Source organism: Capsicum annuum, chromosome 4 (assembly GCF_002878395.1).
Source record: "Capsicum annuum cultivar UCD-10X-F1 chromosome 4, UCD10Xv1.1, whole genome shotgun sequence".
NCBI lineage: Eukaryota > Viridiplantae > Streptophyta > Magnoliopsida > Solanales > Solanaceae > Capsicum > Capsicum annuum.
Window position 1 is genome coordinate 202,090,106 of NC_061114.1, and position 14,293 is coordinate 202,104,398.

A 14,293-nucleotide genomic window follows, 5' to 3' on the forward strand; every position below is an offset into this window, starting at 1 on the left:
TCCAAGCAAGATAATGCAAAAGTATTTTCTCCAATCAACAAATGGTGTTTGTTACAATCTATTTTCGAAAAGTTGAAAACGTTTCATAACTTCGTGACGAAAAAATAAAAGATGTCTTATTCGATTTTATTTTGGAAAAATAATTTAGAGTCGTCACTTCATTTTAGAAAAATTAAGAAATCATTTAAAAAAGATGATTTTGAAAGAAACCCTTTTAAAAACAACCAGAGTCTAGGTAAGGGTTCAAGTATATTCGAACGAAGGTGTTAGGCACTTTCGAAAATCCACAAAGTGTGATTTTCAACGGATTAAACTTATTTGGCTAATTTTGAAAAACTTATCAAGTTAAAAATCTTGAAATTATTTTAGAAAAATCTTGAATTTATTTTGAAAATCTTTTTTTAACAAATAGAAATTATTTGATGCTAATTCATTTAATTTATTCTAAGTAATAAACTAAACATCAAAGTTCCAAAAATGATTCTAACTTTAACAATTTTATGCGAATCAAGACTTTGGGCTAAATGATTAACCCAACGTCTTAAATGACGATTTAGACTATTAATAACTAGGAAAAAGAAGTTCAAGTTATTTTAAAAACTTAGGTTTGCCTAATTAGAGGAACTAAAAATACTAAGCAACCAAATAAAGTAAATAATTTCAACATAAGCTTACTCCCCGATGATTCATCTAAATTAATTAAATTACAAGCAAATAATCAAGTAAATACAAGGAAATAAAGGAATAAAGATAGAAATTTGGCCCCTTTTGGCCCATTTCAAATTTGACCAGCCCTTTGGGCCTATTTAAATTAAGCCTCTTTTTCAGCTGTTTACCAGCTGTATATCAGCTCCACTTTTTCCATGTTTTGGCTAATACACGCTATATATCAGCTTGAAATTTTGTATACTATCTTCCTCCTTTCATTTTTACTTCTCTTAACTTGTAAATTCGCTTCCACCACCTGTATATAATGTATATCTCATGTATATCCTTGTATACAACCTTATTTTCTTCCCAAAAATAAGCCATTTAGACTTAAGCGGAGGCTTGACTCAAATGCAAAGGGATGAAAAGGAGTGAAAATCCAATTGGACTCCTTTAGTAAGTATCACATGCGACAAAAATAAGTGAAAGAAATTAGCATCCAACTAATACTACAACGTACTTCAAAGAATCAATTATCATTAACTAAATTTCTTGATAGCATATTCACCCAAAAAAAAAAAAAAAAAACATAATCAAGCAATTGAACCTTTAAACTAAAGCTAAATGCATGTATCATAGGAGAAAAAGACATCAATATTTCAGTAATGAAATAATTTGCCAAGTGAACATTTCACAATGACACAAAAACACGTTATAACGACCATGTAAAATTTCTTTAACGCTCCAAATCGCCAAGCCATTGAGAAGGAAGCTTAAAAAGTAAGGCTTTAGAGCATGGCGGAAAGTTGACAGTAACAGGACGATCATACAGATCCTAGATAGGACCAAGTAAGTATTATATTCATAAGAAAGTTAACATTGGCCGTAGAGAAACAGACAACCACATGCCAAAGAATCAAATACCCGGGGACCTTATATGATTATTTGATAGCCTATCCATATTCATATACACACAAATAAGACACCAAATAACATATCACATAGTTCCAACAATAAGCGATTGAAAATCTCACAAGAGAAAATAAGACTTTTAAAGAAGAAAATTCACAGTTTTGAATCCAAGGATTGATTTTTACAACTCTCATTGTCAACTCATTACCCTTCTAAAAAAAACACATTCAATGAATTTTCAAAAAAAAAAAGAAGAGAAAAACGAAAGATACGCAACCTATAATTTTCTTTCACTAGAGCACATATCCAACAACAGAATTACGCAAAACAATAAAAATACTTCAACATCTAGTCTTAATTTGAAAATTTTCAAATGAGATGAACAATAACAAACCATTCTTAATAAGGCTAAATAAAACTAGATTTCAAACCAACAAACAATGAATATATCGCTAGCATCTTTCGAACAATCATCAAACACAAAATCCTATCGTCTTCAACGCATCTACAACAAATAATTCCATCATAACTACATAAAAAGAAAAAGAAGATGAACGAATAAATAAATAATAAGTGTTTATCTTATTTGGGATAACTCACCGAGACTGCGAGCTTATGGATTCTCTTCGTACCACCGAAAAACTACGAATAAAATTTCTTCATCGAAAATCCTAAGACAAACGGTCTTACAAGAATTTAGCATTGAAACTTTAATTTAGCGAAATTCCTTTTAATTGGGGTTCTCTGCTAAATTAATCTCTCTTCCTCCAACCCCTTTAAAGAGTGAATAGGAGGGGTTTATATTGAACCCAATCCTAAATTCATGATGAATTAACGATGTAAGATAGAAATATTCAAGGGCGATCTTGGAAAATTCAAGTTCAAAAAATGAGATAAGGTTTGTTGAGTAGCTGGAAATCGTACTATTCTTGTACGAATTTGAAATCCGAAATTCAAACGAGGATGAGGTGTCGATATCGGATCGAAACTGTCGGGTTGTTGACGGGTCAATTTCCCGGGTTCTGGATTAACGTTGATGTTGAAGCTATTATTTGATGTTGGTAGTTGGTTGTATGTTATCGATGGTTTTGTTGTTGTTGGAGTGGGTTTGTTAGTAAAAGGGGGAAAAGGAAAGGGAAATTGGGCTGGCTATTGTTAATGGGGTTGTGGATTTAGGCTGCTGAAATGTTATTTGGGCTGAGGTGGCTAAACCAAATTTTTAAAAATAGGGAAATGGTTATTTTAGGACTAGGAGTTTAATAAATGCCCCTAAGTTATAATTTTAGTCAATTTTATTAAGATTTAATCATATTGAAAATCAATAGTCTAATTGCATTGCAATTGTGGCAAAATTGATTTTAATTATGATCAATTTCAATAAATTAACTGAAATTCAATTAAACTCGATACAAATTATCAACCAGTTTAATCCGGAGCTTCTTGAATTTAAAAAAATTAAACATATATTTTTTCAAATAAATTATTTCTCAGAATAAATTATATTTAAATCAAGACTTTGTCCATTTGAATTAATTTTCAAGATAACCTTTGATTAAAATTCAATTTTAGTAAACTGGTTATTTAAGTAACCAAATGATACGATCTCGTATAAATACGAAAATATATAATTTCTACTTAAAATGACAAAATTACATAGATGAACATTTTAAAAGATTTTATCCAGATAAAATAAATGTTGTAATTAGTTAAAATCGAAGAAACTCAGAATTAAGCTTAGTCGTGGATGACAAAATTAGTTGCCAACAACTATCCCCCTTGAGTAGGGTGAATGCAAGTAACCCTGGGGCAAAAGGAGTTTGACGTTCCTAATTTTTGTTCGACCACAAATTCGTTTCACGAAGGGGGTTGATTTTCGCACGAGTTCTTAGGGAATTATGGCCGGATCCTGGTATTGGATTTTCTACATAACTAAGGTTGCATGAGAATTCAGTCAGCTTGTAGATCATAAAGCTTCATTTTTAAAAAATTCACAAGCTATTTCTATTTTTGAATTTTGATGAAATCGAAAAGCTAGGAAATAAGAGGACTGGAGAGGGGTTGGAATGCAGCCGAATTTTCTACATATAGCTCAGCCTACATATCTCAATATTCAGGAAATCAGACTATTTGTAGTTTGACCCAATCAGTAGAAAATATAGTCTTTTATTATAAACGACCTTTGACTTAGGATGAGTGATAAGTCAATTGAGTTAAGGAAAAGAGGCTTGTAACCTCTTAACCATGATTTTGGGATCCGTCACATCCATAGGCAATAATTTATCTAGACATAATTTTTAAAACTCTGAGTGCGTTATCACCCAAATTTGAAGGGAGGAGAGGGTTACTTTCAGTATGAGTTTAGAAATATCCTAAAAGTGAAACTAAAATCAGAATATCCCAAAATACCCCATATGCCTTCTAAAAGAGGTCTGGTTTGATGGCGGTGAAAGTCATCCTTTAACTTATATCCAAAGAGCTTGATATTCATCTTCAGACTATGTCCCAATTTGCTGCTAAGAAAAAGTTCCACGTTGTGCTGCGTCTTTTTTGGAGTCGTCCACACCTATGATTTTGATTTGAGAATTTCATCTTTTTGGATGCTCTCGACAATAACTCAAACAAATAATTAGTTGTAAATGTTGCTTTTCTTAAAGGTAAATTGGTGTAAACCTATTTGAACATGCTACACTGAGATAGTTGATGAACCAATTTACAAAACCTATTCTAAAAATATTATGCCACTTTGAACGGGGTGACAATCCAACCTGTATTAGTAAAAGGAAAATGACTTATCTTAAATGTAACATGCCACTTTAAATGGAGTGATGGTCCAACGTGTCTTATTGATAGGCGAACGACCTATTTTTAATTTTTTAACATGTCACTTTGAATGGAGTGACGATCTAACGTGTCTCATTGAAAGGTGGACGATCCATTTTGAATGTAACATGCCACTTTGAACGAAGTGATGGTTCAACGTGTCTCATTAAAAGTAACGTTCCACTTTGAATGGAGTGACGGTCTAATGTGTCTCATTGATAGAAAAATGACCTATTTTGAATGTAACATGCCACTTTGAATGGAGTGACAGTCCAACGTGTCTCATTGAAAGACGGACGATCCATTTTGAATGTAACATGCCACTATGAATAGAATGATGGTCCAACGCATCTCATTAAAATATGGACGACTCATTTTGAATATAATATGTCACTTTGAACGGAGTGACGGTTTAATGTGTCTTATTGAAAGGCGAACGATCTATTTTAAAATCTGTTACTTTGAACGGAGTGCGGTCCAATGTGTCTCATTGAAAGGCGAATGAATTATTTTAAATGTAACATGCCACTTTGAATGGAGTGACGGTATCCAACGTGTCTATTAATCACCTTCACTAAATTTATTAGTAATAAATCCAATATAAGGGCAATTATGCAAACCTTATTTAGTATGCTACACTAAAGGAGGTCACAATCAATAACACATAACGTTGAAGGATGTGACGATCAATCTAATAACATGTTATCTAAAGAAAGTGACAGTCGAATAGCATGCTACTTTGAAGGAGGTGGCGATCCATATAATAATGTGTCACTCTCAAGGAGGTGACAGTCTATAATACAATATGTTATGCTGAAGAAGGTGCTAGTCCATAACATAATAAGATATCACTCTGAAGGAGGTGGACATAATAACATGTCATTCTGAAGAAGGTGATGGTCCATAACATATAACATGTCACTCTGAAGGGGGTAGTAGTCCATAATATAATAACATGTCACTCTGAAGGAGGTGATGATTCGTAACATAATAATATATCACTCTAAAGGAGTTGGCGGTCCATAACGTAATACCATGTCACTCTGAAGGAAGTGATGGTCCATAACATAATAAAATATCACTCTGAAGGAGGTCACAGTCCATAACATAATAAAATATCACTCTGAAGGAGGTGATGGTCCATAACATAATAATCATGTCACTTTGAAGAAGGTGACAACCCATAATATAATAATATGTCACTCTGAAGGAGATGACGGTCCATAACATAATACCATATCACTCTGAAGGAGGTGACGACCCATAACATAATAGCATGTTACTCTGAAGAAGGTAACGACCCAATAACATAATAACCTGTCACTCTAAAGAAGATGACGATCCGTAACATGATATCATGTCACTCTGAAGAAGGTAACAATCCATAACATAATAACATGTCACTCTGAAGAAGGTGACGGTCCACAACATAATAAAATATCACTCTGAAAGAGGTAATGGTCCATAACATAATAATATCACTCTGAAGGATGTGACAATCCATAACATAATAACATGCCACTCTGAAGGAGGGGGCATTCCATAACATAATAATATATCACTCTGAAGGAGGTGACAGTCCATAGCATAATAACATGATGTCTCAAGTAAAGTGATGGTCCAATGTATTCTTTTAAAGAATGGAAAACCTAAATATAATAAGATGTGTCCTTTCGAAAGAACGAATGACCCAAATATAATAAGACGTGTCACCTCGAACGAAGTGACGATTTGGAATATCCTCTTGAAAGGGTGGATGACTTAAATATAATAAGATGTGTTACCTCGAATGGGATGAAAATCTAGAAATTTTATTGGAGGATAGAAAACCCTAACATATAAGAAAATATAGAAGTTGATTTGTTAAACTTCATCCTTTGAATCAGAAATCCTTAAAAGGACTTGTGCATGTCTTGAGCTTCTGGATTGAATCCTCAAATTTTAAGAGAATTGGTTTGTGTTAATTCTTAGAGGTGGTCTTACATAACGTCACCTTCATAACTCAAACAACACTCATTAATAATGTAACAATTTCTTGTAACTAATCCAAGAGTGTAATAGAAGATAGAGTTTAAAGATAAAGTTGTTTGACTTGTGATGATTTAGATATAGTGTTTTGAGTAATATCTCCATATCTCAATCGTTATGAATGATCATTTCCTTACAAATTAGAGGAAGTGTTAGAGATCATAACGAAATAATAGAAACATAAATCAAGAGGAAAAGGGAGAAGAGAAGTTGTATGGATTATTATGGTTGGTGGATCTGGTAATGCCCTTTGTCATGTTTAACGTTGTCAACATTGTAACTTCACCATTCTTGCATCCAAAGAAAAAAATCTTAATTTTGAGAGACTGACTGTGTTGGTCTTACTTGCTCTCCTGATTCTCCTAGTTGATTATTGACTTCTAATCGTGAAGCGTAGTTTTGTGGAATTTTTAGGATCTTTCTCAAAAATTTAGCCCCAGTTTATAACATAGAAACTCTCAAACTTTTTTGAAACTTATTACAATATTTAGTATGTAATTTCTAAGATCTTCTCAAAAATTCTGCCTAGTCTAGAAGGCAATATACTTGGGTTATTTCTGATGTAATGTAGCTTAAAATTTGAGAACTTGTAAAAAATTATGCCCCGATTTCAGGTTTAGCAATGTCTGTTGGTCACCTTTGTATCAATTGTTGAGTTTTGTGAAATTTCTTAGACCTTCTCAAAAATTTCTGCCCCAATTACATGCTTTGTCATCTCCATGTAACTGAAAAAAATTCTCTTTATAAAATTTTGAGATCCTTTCAAAAATTTGCCCAGTTTCTTCGAAAATCTTATAGGGAATGTGATCGAACCAATGCGGTTCTCATGTATTTCATTGAGGTAGGAATCATATCAGACGAAGTTCCACCATAAGATGGACGAATAAATTTTTCAATAGATTGATCGAAGCCGACATAGGCCGCCTACGTACTCCATTATTGAAAATTCAGGTCAAGTTTAGTTCGTACGACTAAAAGGTACAATTACAAAGAAATCAAATCATAAAGTGCAATTATAAAAAAATAAAGTGACAAAGTGTGATTACAAGAAAATAATGACAAGAAAGTGAGATTACAAGAAAAGAAAACAATAACTTCAATGATTGAAGGACGTCGTAAATATGCCTTTAAGGAATATTCATTCTTCTTTGTGATTGATGAAGCCAATGATTTCTTTGCTTTTAGTCTTTAAAAAATGAACAAGCTTAATTACCAACACAAATCAGTCTCTCCCCAAGAGGAAAGAAAAATACTCAAAAAGTAAAAAATATTAGTTCACGAATTATAATAATTGACCAGAGTATTATATGAAACAAATGACATATATTTGATTAAAAATAGATTAGTCCAGAATTCAAAGAATAGAGCGCTTTGGGAAAGTAACTGAATGATCAGAACTTGGATCATTTGACGGATTTTGAATTTAATGGAAAAACAACATTTAGAATAGAATGAACTAAGTGATTTGAAGAGATTGGGTGTCTATGAATAAACATCCTAAAGGCGTATTTGGAAAGTTCATTTGAAGACAACATAGTTTTTTCATTGATAAAATATCTGGATAGTTCTGACTATAATTAAGTGTGAGAAAAAACAAATTGTAAGAGAAACATGGTCATTGTGAATTAAACAATAACCTAATGGATTATTGAACAAAACTTGGTGAATTGGAAGGAATTTTATTGATGGACTTTTAAGAGCCTTTTTTTATGAGGATTCAAATTTTGAATCTTATATGCCTAATAACGATATAAAACTATAAAATAGACTAGTCCATGTTTAAAGCCAAATGTATGTCACTTAAACACACAAATCAAACAAATATAGATAAAGCAAAATAATGAAACACTTTAGCACATAAACAATTCTTAATGCATCCTAGCATACATGAGACCTTTCAAGCCAAAGGTAAATCTAATGTTTAAAGAATATACGTGCCGTTTGTAAGATGTTCTTTTGCCCCCAAAATATTATTAAAAACTTCATGAATAAATCAAATAGGGATAAAAAATGAGCAAAAAGGGATATACGTGATATCAGTTCCATGCATGGAAGCAAATCTAAATTAAAATTCCTTGGGAGTCCTTCGATCTTGAACTTCTTGAAATTGCTGAATATATTCCAGGTGAAGATCTCCTCTAGATTACAATTAAAATAAATTATAAAATAAAATCCTCAAACCAAAAGGACAATGGTTTGTACAATTCGACATTATATCCTCCAATTTAACATATAAGGGATGATTTTCTGTTATGACTCGTGATCAATAGACGCAAGGTAAGTTCTCTAATGGGCCCAATACTTCTTCAGGTATTGGTTCGTCCTAGGCTTATGTCTAAATAATTTTTTTTTACTCTATTCTAGGCATCTAGAGTGGGTTTCGACCAGGTTTCCAAGTGGACAACTTGGGTTTGAAAATACGAAAAGCCATCGAATGCCTATCGTGTTAATAAACCATCGTATTCTCGACACTTGATTTGAAATTAAACAATAAGGGCCGGGACATCCACAAAATTCCAAACAATTTATAGACCTCAAATGGAAAAGTATGCCATGAAACACAACATTTAATAATTGTGAAAATTTAAACACATAATTACAAAAGTAACAATTAATACAAATATTTATCCAAACTCATAAAATTCTTATGGTTAGAACCTAGATGAGTCCCCAGCAGAGTCGTCATTCTATTACAATCCATTTTCGAAATGTCGAAAACGTTTCATAACTTTGTGACAAAAGAAAATAAAAGAAGTTTTATTTGATTTTATTTTGAAAAAATAATGACACCACTTAATTTTAGAAAAATGAAGAAACCATTTAAAAGGGTGATTCTGAAAGAAAACCTTTTAAAAACAACCAGAGTCTAGGCAAGAGTTCAAGTTAATGCGAAAAAGGATGTTAGGCACTTTCGAAAATCCACAAAATGTGGTTCCTAACGGATTAAACTTATTTGGCTAATTTCAAAAAAAAATTCAAGTTAAAAATTTTGAAATTATTTAGAAAAATATTGAATTTATTTCGAAAATCTTTTTTTGAATAAATAGAAATTATTTGATGCTAACCCATTTAATTTATTCTAACTAATAAATAAACTAAACATCAAAGTTTCAAAAATGATTCTAGCTTTAAAAATTTTATTCGGACCAAGACTTTGGGCTAAATGATTAACACAACTTCTTAAATGTGGATTTAAACTATTAGTAACTATAAAAAGAAGTTCAAGTTATTTTAAAAACTTAGGTTTGCCCAAGGAGATGAACTAAAAAGTATTAAATAACCAAATAAAGTAAATAATTTCAACATAAGCTTGCTCCCTGAGGATTCATCTAGGTTAATTAAATTACAAGCAAATAATCAAGTAAATACAAGGAAATAAAGGAATAAAGATAGAGATTTGGACCCCTTTCTGGCCCCTTTCAAATCTGGCCAGCCCTTTGTACCTATTTAAATGGATCCTTTTTAGCCGTATACCAGCTGTATATCAGCTTCTCTTTTTTCACATTTTGGTTGTATACACGCTGTATATCAGCATGCAATTTTATAAAACAGCTTCCTCCTTCCATTTTTACTTTTTTTTGAACTTGTAATTCCGCTTCCATCACTTGTATATAATGTATCTCACATCAATTATGGTCATAGAGAATAATTTATAAATCATGTCCATGTGTTCCATGAAATTTAGCTTGTTGAGTTAGATTGCAACATCTAAAGTTCTCTTTATTTAGATAAATTTCAAAAAGGAGTTATTTATATATGTTGTAGGTTCTAAATAATAAAATAGTATGTCTGAGTAATATGAATATATTAAGGAAGAAAATTTGAGCATCTCAAATAAGTAATAAAAATATACCGATTAATTGAGTAACACAGAAGAATACAAAAAGCATCTCACATATTGAAATGCAACATCAAACATTATAAATGATGATTTGCATAAAACATACACGTTAAAAAATTTATTTGGTGTTACTATTGCTTTACCACCACTTCTTTTAGGTCACTTGGATTTAATCCTTATGGAAGACACATATGTAAAAGTAGAACGTCACAATGACTCTTTGTTTATAGAATTTAAAGAATTAAATATGTGTACATTCTACATGCCATAAATTTATTATTTTGGTTGTAAATCTAAAACAAATTCTAACACTAAACAACAAAAGAAGATTAAAAACATTGGCATGGTGAATTCTCATAAGCTTCATACAATACCTGTATAATAAATATGAGCAGAATTAAAATATAAAAGTAATTTACTTCCCATTTTTTAATACATGCTTAATTTTAATAAATCACAAATTAAAAAAAATGTAAATAAAAAATCTTAGACACGAGAATACAACTATATTAACTTTTCTCCCCAATATGATTAAATTCACACGCCTCTCTCGCTGCTATGCAACATATTTATGAATCAAGCAATTGAAACATCATTAGTTATACAAAATTATGGACATAATTAAAAAATATAAATTTATCATCATTATTTGTGGATAAATACATTCACTGTATGAGTAGCAACAGAAACAATTCAAATATCTCCCATATATCTACTTTGAGCGAACAGATATGAAAGTAGAAGAAAAAAGATGGATAATAATAAAAAGAACAGATAGTAATTGATCGTAAACTACAATCAAACAATATGATAATCGAGGTATGAATCTTTATACAAAAAAAATTCTTAAAGCCGACCAACATTTATCTATCACCTGTAAACTATAACAAAATAATAGGACAATAGAAATCTCAAAAAAATATAATTAAACCTAACCTTTACACAAAAAATTTTTCAAAGCTGACCGACATTCATCTACCACTTGTAAACTACTAAAAAAAATACTATAATAGAAATATCAAATCAACATAATTAAACCTAATTTTTACACAAAAATTTTCTCTTCAAAGTCGACCGATATTGATGTACCATTTGTAAACTACAACAACACAATATAATAATAGAGATACCAAAACAACAATTAAATCTAACATTTATAAAATATTTCTTCAAAGCCGATCGATATTCATCTATTGCCTATAAACTATGACCACTACAAATCGCGTTTAGCAAGAGACCGATAACGTTGCTAATCAACATAAATCCTCCGCTAAAGCCATTTAGAGATGGATCAGCGACGGAATACTAGTAGTTGCTATATTGCGCGTTGCTAACCATTTAGCAATGAAAAAACTAAAATCCGTTGCTAGATTTGCAATGAAATAGAGACGCCCTATATCGGTTGCTATTTTTTAGCAATGAATATATTCATTGATATATTTATAAATGTCGTTACTAATTTCATGTTGTTTTTCATCGTTTTGATTATTTCGTGAACAAACATTTCATTGCCAGTCCGTCGCTAAAAATTTTCAATTTTTGTGACAAAAAAATATTTTCCTCAATACATTGCAAATATTTTTCTTTGGCAATGATTAAATTTGTTGCTAAATCTATCGTCATTACTTTTCTTCCAATACCTTTTTATTTGTATTTTACATACACCATGTTGAATCATATTAAAAGCATATTATAAAATTCTTAAAATATCCAACATTCATACAAAAGAACCCATATATATAGATAGCAAAATCTTCTTAAAATATCCAACATTCATATAAAAGAACCCACATATATAGATAGCAAAATCTAAACATCCACAATACCAAATATAGCAACATCTAAACACATAATTATGTCTATCTTCAGCTAGACCAGGTACAACAGTTGAGAGTGGTTGTGGTTTCCATTGGGGGTATTCGTGCCAGTTAACTAATTTGCTCACCCCAGGCCAGAGTTGTTCATTAGGAGTATCTAGCAACCTGCACCGCAATTTTGTTAAGGTTAGAATGCAGAAACCAAGTTGGATAATAGCAATCTTGCTATTACACAACAACTCACTGCAATAAAGAACATGATAGAAGTAGAAATTAGCAGAAACACTTCCCTTTTAGTTCAAATTAGAAATATTTTGGACTGTCAATTATTGTGACATCATTTTTTATGGACGAACTTTCTATAGAACCCGTTTTATTAACATGATTTATCACTACTTTAGCAACTTTGGCAACTTGGCCTATGAATCAACTAAGATGATCAAGAAATCTTAAACTGCAAATATTTAGTAGCTTGATTTTCAAATATATTTTAGCTAGTTTACCACATCTTTTGACCATAAATCATTTTCTGGATTCAACATAATGCCAAGCGTAAAAGACTTACTATTTCAACTTTGTGAGAAACTCCTCAGGCAATTGTTGAAAAATAGAGGTGTCTACTTGACTAAGAGAAGAGGGCATTAGAATGATGCCTCCTGAGACCGGAGCATTAATAACCACATCCATATTTGGTACACTAGCATCAGACAATGACTCATTTTTCATATCAGCAAAAAGCTTATTAGGAAAAGATACCACTTGAATTTCCTCTCTATTAAACTGTTGCTCCTATTATAGCCATCAAAAATCAACATCATCAACAAGATAACCATCACCACTAATATTAAACCTGGCCAATTCATTGACCACTAGGCCACACCTTTGGCTGCGGACTTAAAACCTTTTAAAAAGGTGTAACAAGAAATTACCCACGTGTGAAGTAGTAAAGAGCTGTGAAGCGATTCTCTCAAGCACATCAACGTTGTCTGTAGCCATCGACACCTACAAGTAGAACAATGCAATTAAAACCAGGAAGGAAACTAGAAATTTCTTTAGTTAAAAAACATAGAGCACAAGGTTATCACCGAAAATACTATACCCTCCATGCCCATACGTCACTCCGATTGTTAACCGCTAGGCCACTCACCGGCTTGGGAGAAACTCTGCTCACAAACTCTTAAATATATAACAACCACACCCCTTAATACAATTTGCAGTAACTTCCTAGTAGTAACAAACATAAAATGAAAAAGAAGATCTCTGGAGCAAGAGATTCAATGATTCATGACGTCCCCTTGAAGAAAAAAAATACAAAATAGTGTTTGTTTTATACAAACTATAAATAAATAGAAAATCAAAATTGTGAGGGCAATCACGAACATATTGCAGAAAGAAATAAGTAATAAACAATGAAAACCTTGGAGATCATACGCAACTGCCCACAAGTTGTTATTTGTCTCCTGTTCAACTTTTCTTCCAAGACGTGACCAATTCTCGGACGTGCTTTTACTTGAAGTTCTTGTATTTTAAAGATACCAAGAAGGCAAAAAATTACAAAAAAAGGCAGGGGCTGAAAATTGTACAGGCTCGCTATTGGTAATGCAACAATATTCATTGTTGTTACTCCTATAACCTCAGGATCACCAACAAATAACATATATATTCAGCTTCTAATAGACAATTAGCCTAGTACATTAATGCAGAAGACACATATGGGGAATTCTAAAAGAAACACTTCTTTTGTTGTTGAAGAGAGAAAACATTTACTTTCATAGTTACCATGCCATAGAAAATAATTGAGTTAATATCAAGTTAAAACGTAAAACAAAACTGTCCGTAAGAGAGAATTGTTTTTCAAATGACTTAATATAACTATATATGTTCAGAAAAATATACTAAATGCACTTTTGGCTAGAACCTGAAATTAGAATTTGATGGGGTGAGTTTAAAGCTTGAGGAGGTGCTCTCCCACTCCCAATTACCTTACGTTCAAGAGTGGACGATATAACTTACAAGAGTTAATGGATGAATAAAGAGTGGGAAGTTACATGACTTTCAAGGAAAAGATGATCAACTTCAGCAATAAAAAAATCATGAGACAAATGCACCTAATGCCAAATACCTACTGCAATATTACGTCCAACTATTATTACATTCTACCCATCAAAGCCTAAGGGAGTAGTATGAGAATCTGAAGTGCATGCAAAATCAAATGAAATTCAAGTAC

The 14,293-nt window shown here is 31.7% G+C and overlaps 2 long non-coding RNA genes across 2 annotated transcripts; both read right to left on the minus strand.

Annotated features, from left to right (window-relative positions):
* Nucleotides 1–633: 633 nt before the first annotated feature.
* Nucleotides 634–2,732, minus strand: LOC124897573. Its single transcript, XR_007054333.1, has 2 exons — nucleotides 2,161–2,732; nucleotides 634–1,099 (listed from the first exon to the last, which is right to left on the minus strand). It is a non-coding gene; the product is annotated as an uncharacterized LOC124897573 (long non-coding RNA).
* Nucleotides 2,733–12,001: 9,269 nt separating this feature from the next.
* LOC107869558 lies at nucleotides 12,002–13,913 on the minus strand. The gene is made up of 2 exons (XR_007054829.1): nucleotides 12,996–13,913; nucleotides 12,002–12,231 (listed from the first exon to the last, which is right to left on the minus strand). It is a non-coding gene; the product is annotated as an uncharacterized LOC107869558 (long non-coding RNA).
* Between the last annotated feature and the right edge of the window lie 380 nt (nucleotides 13,914–14,293).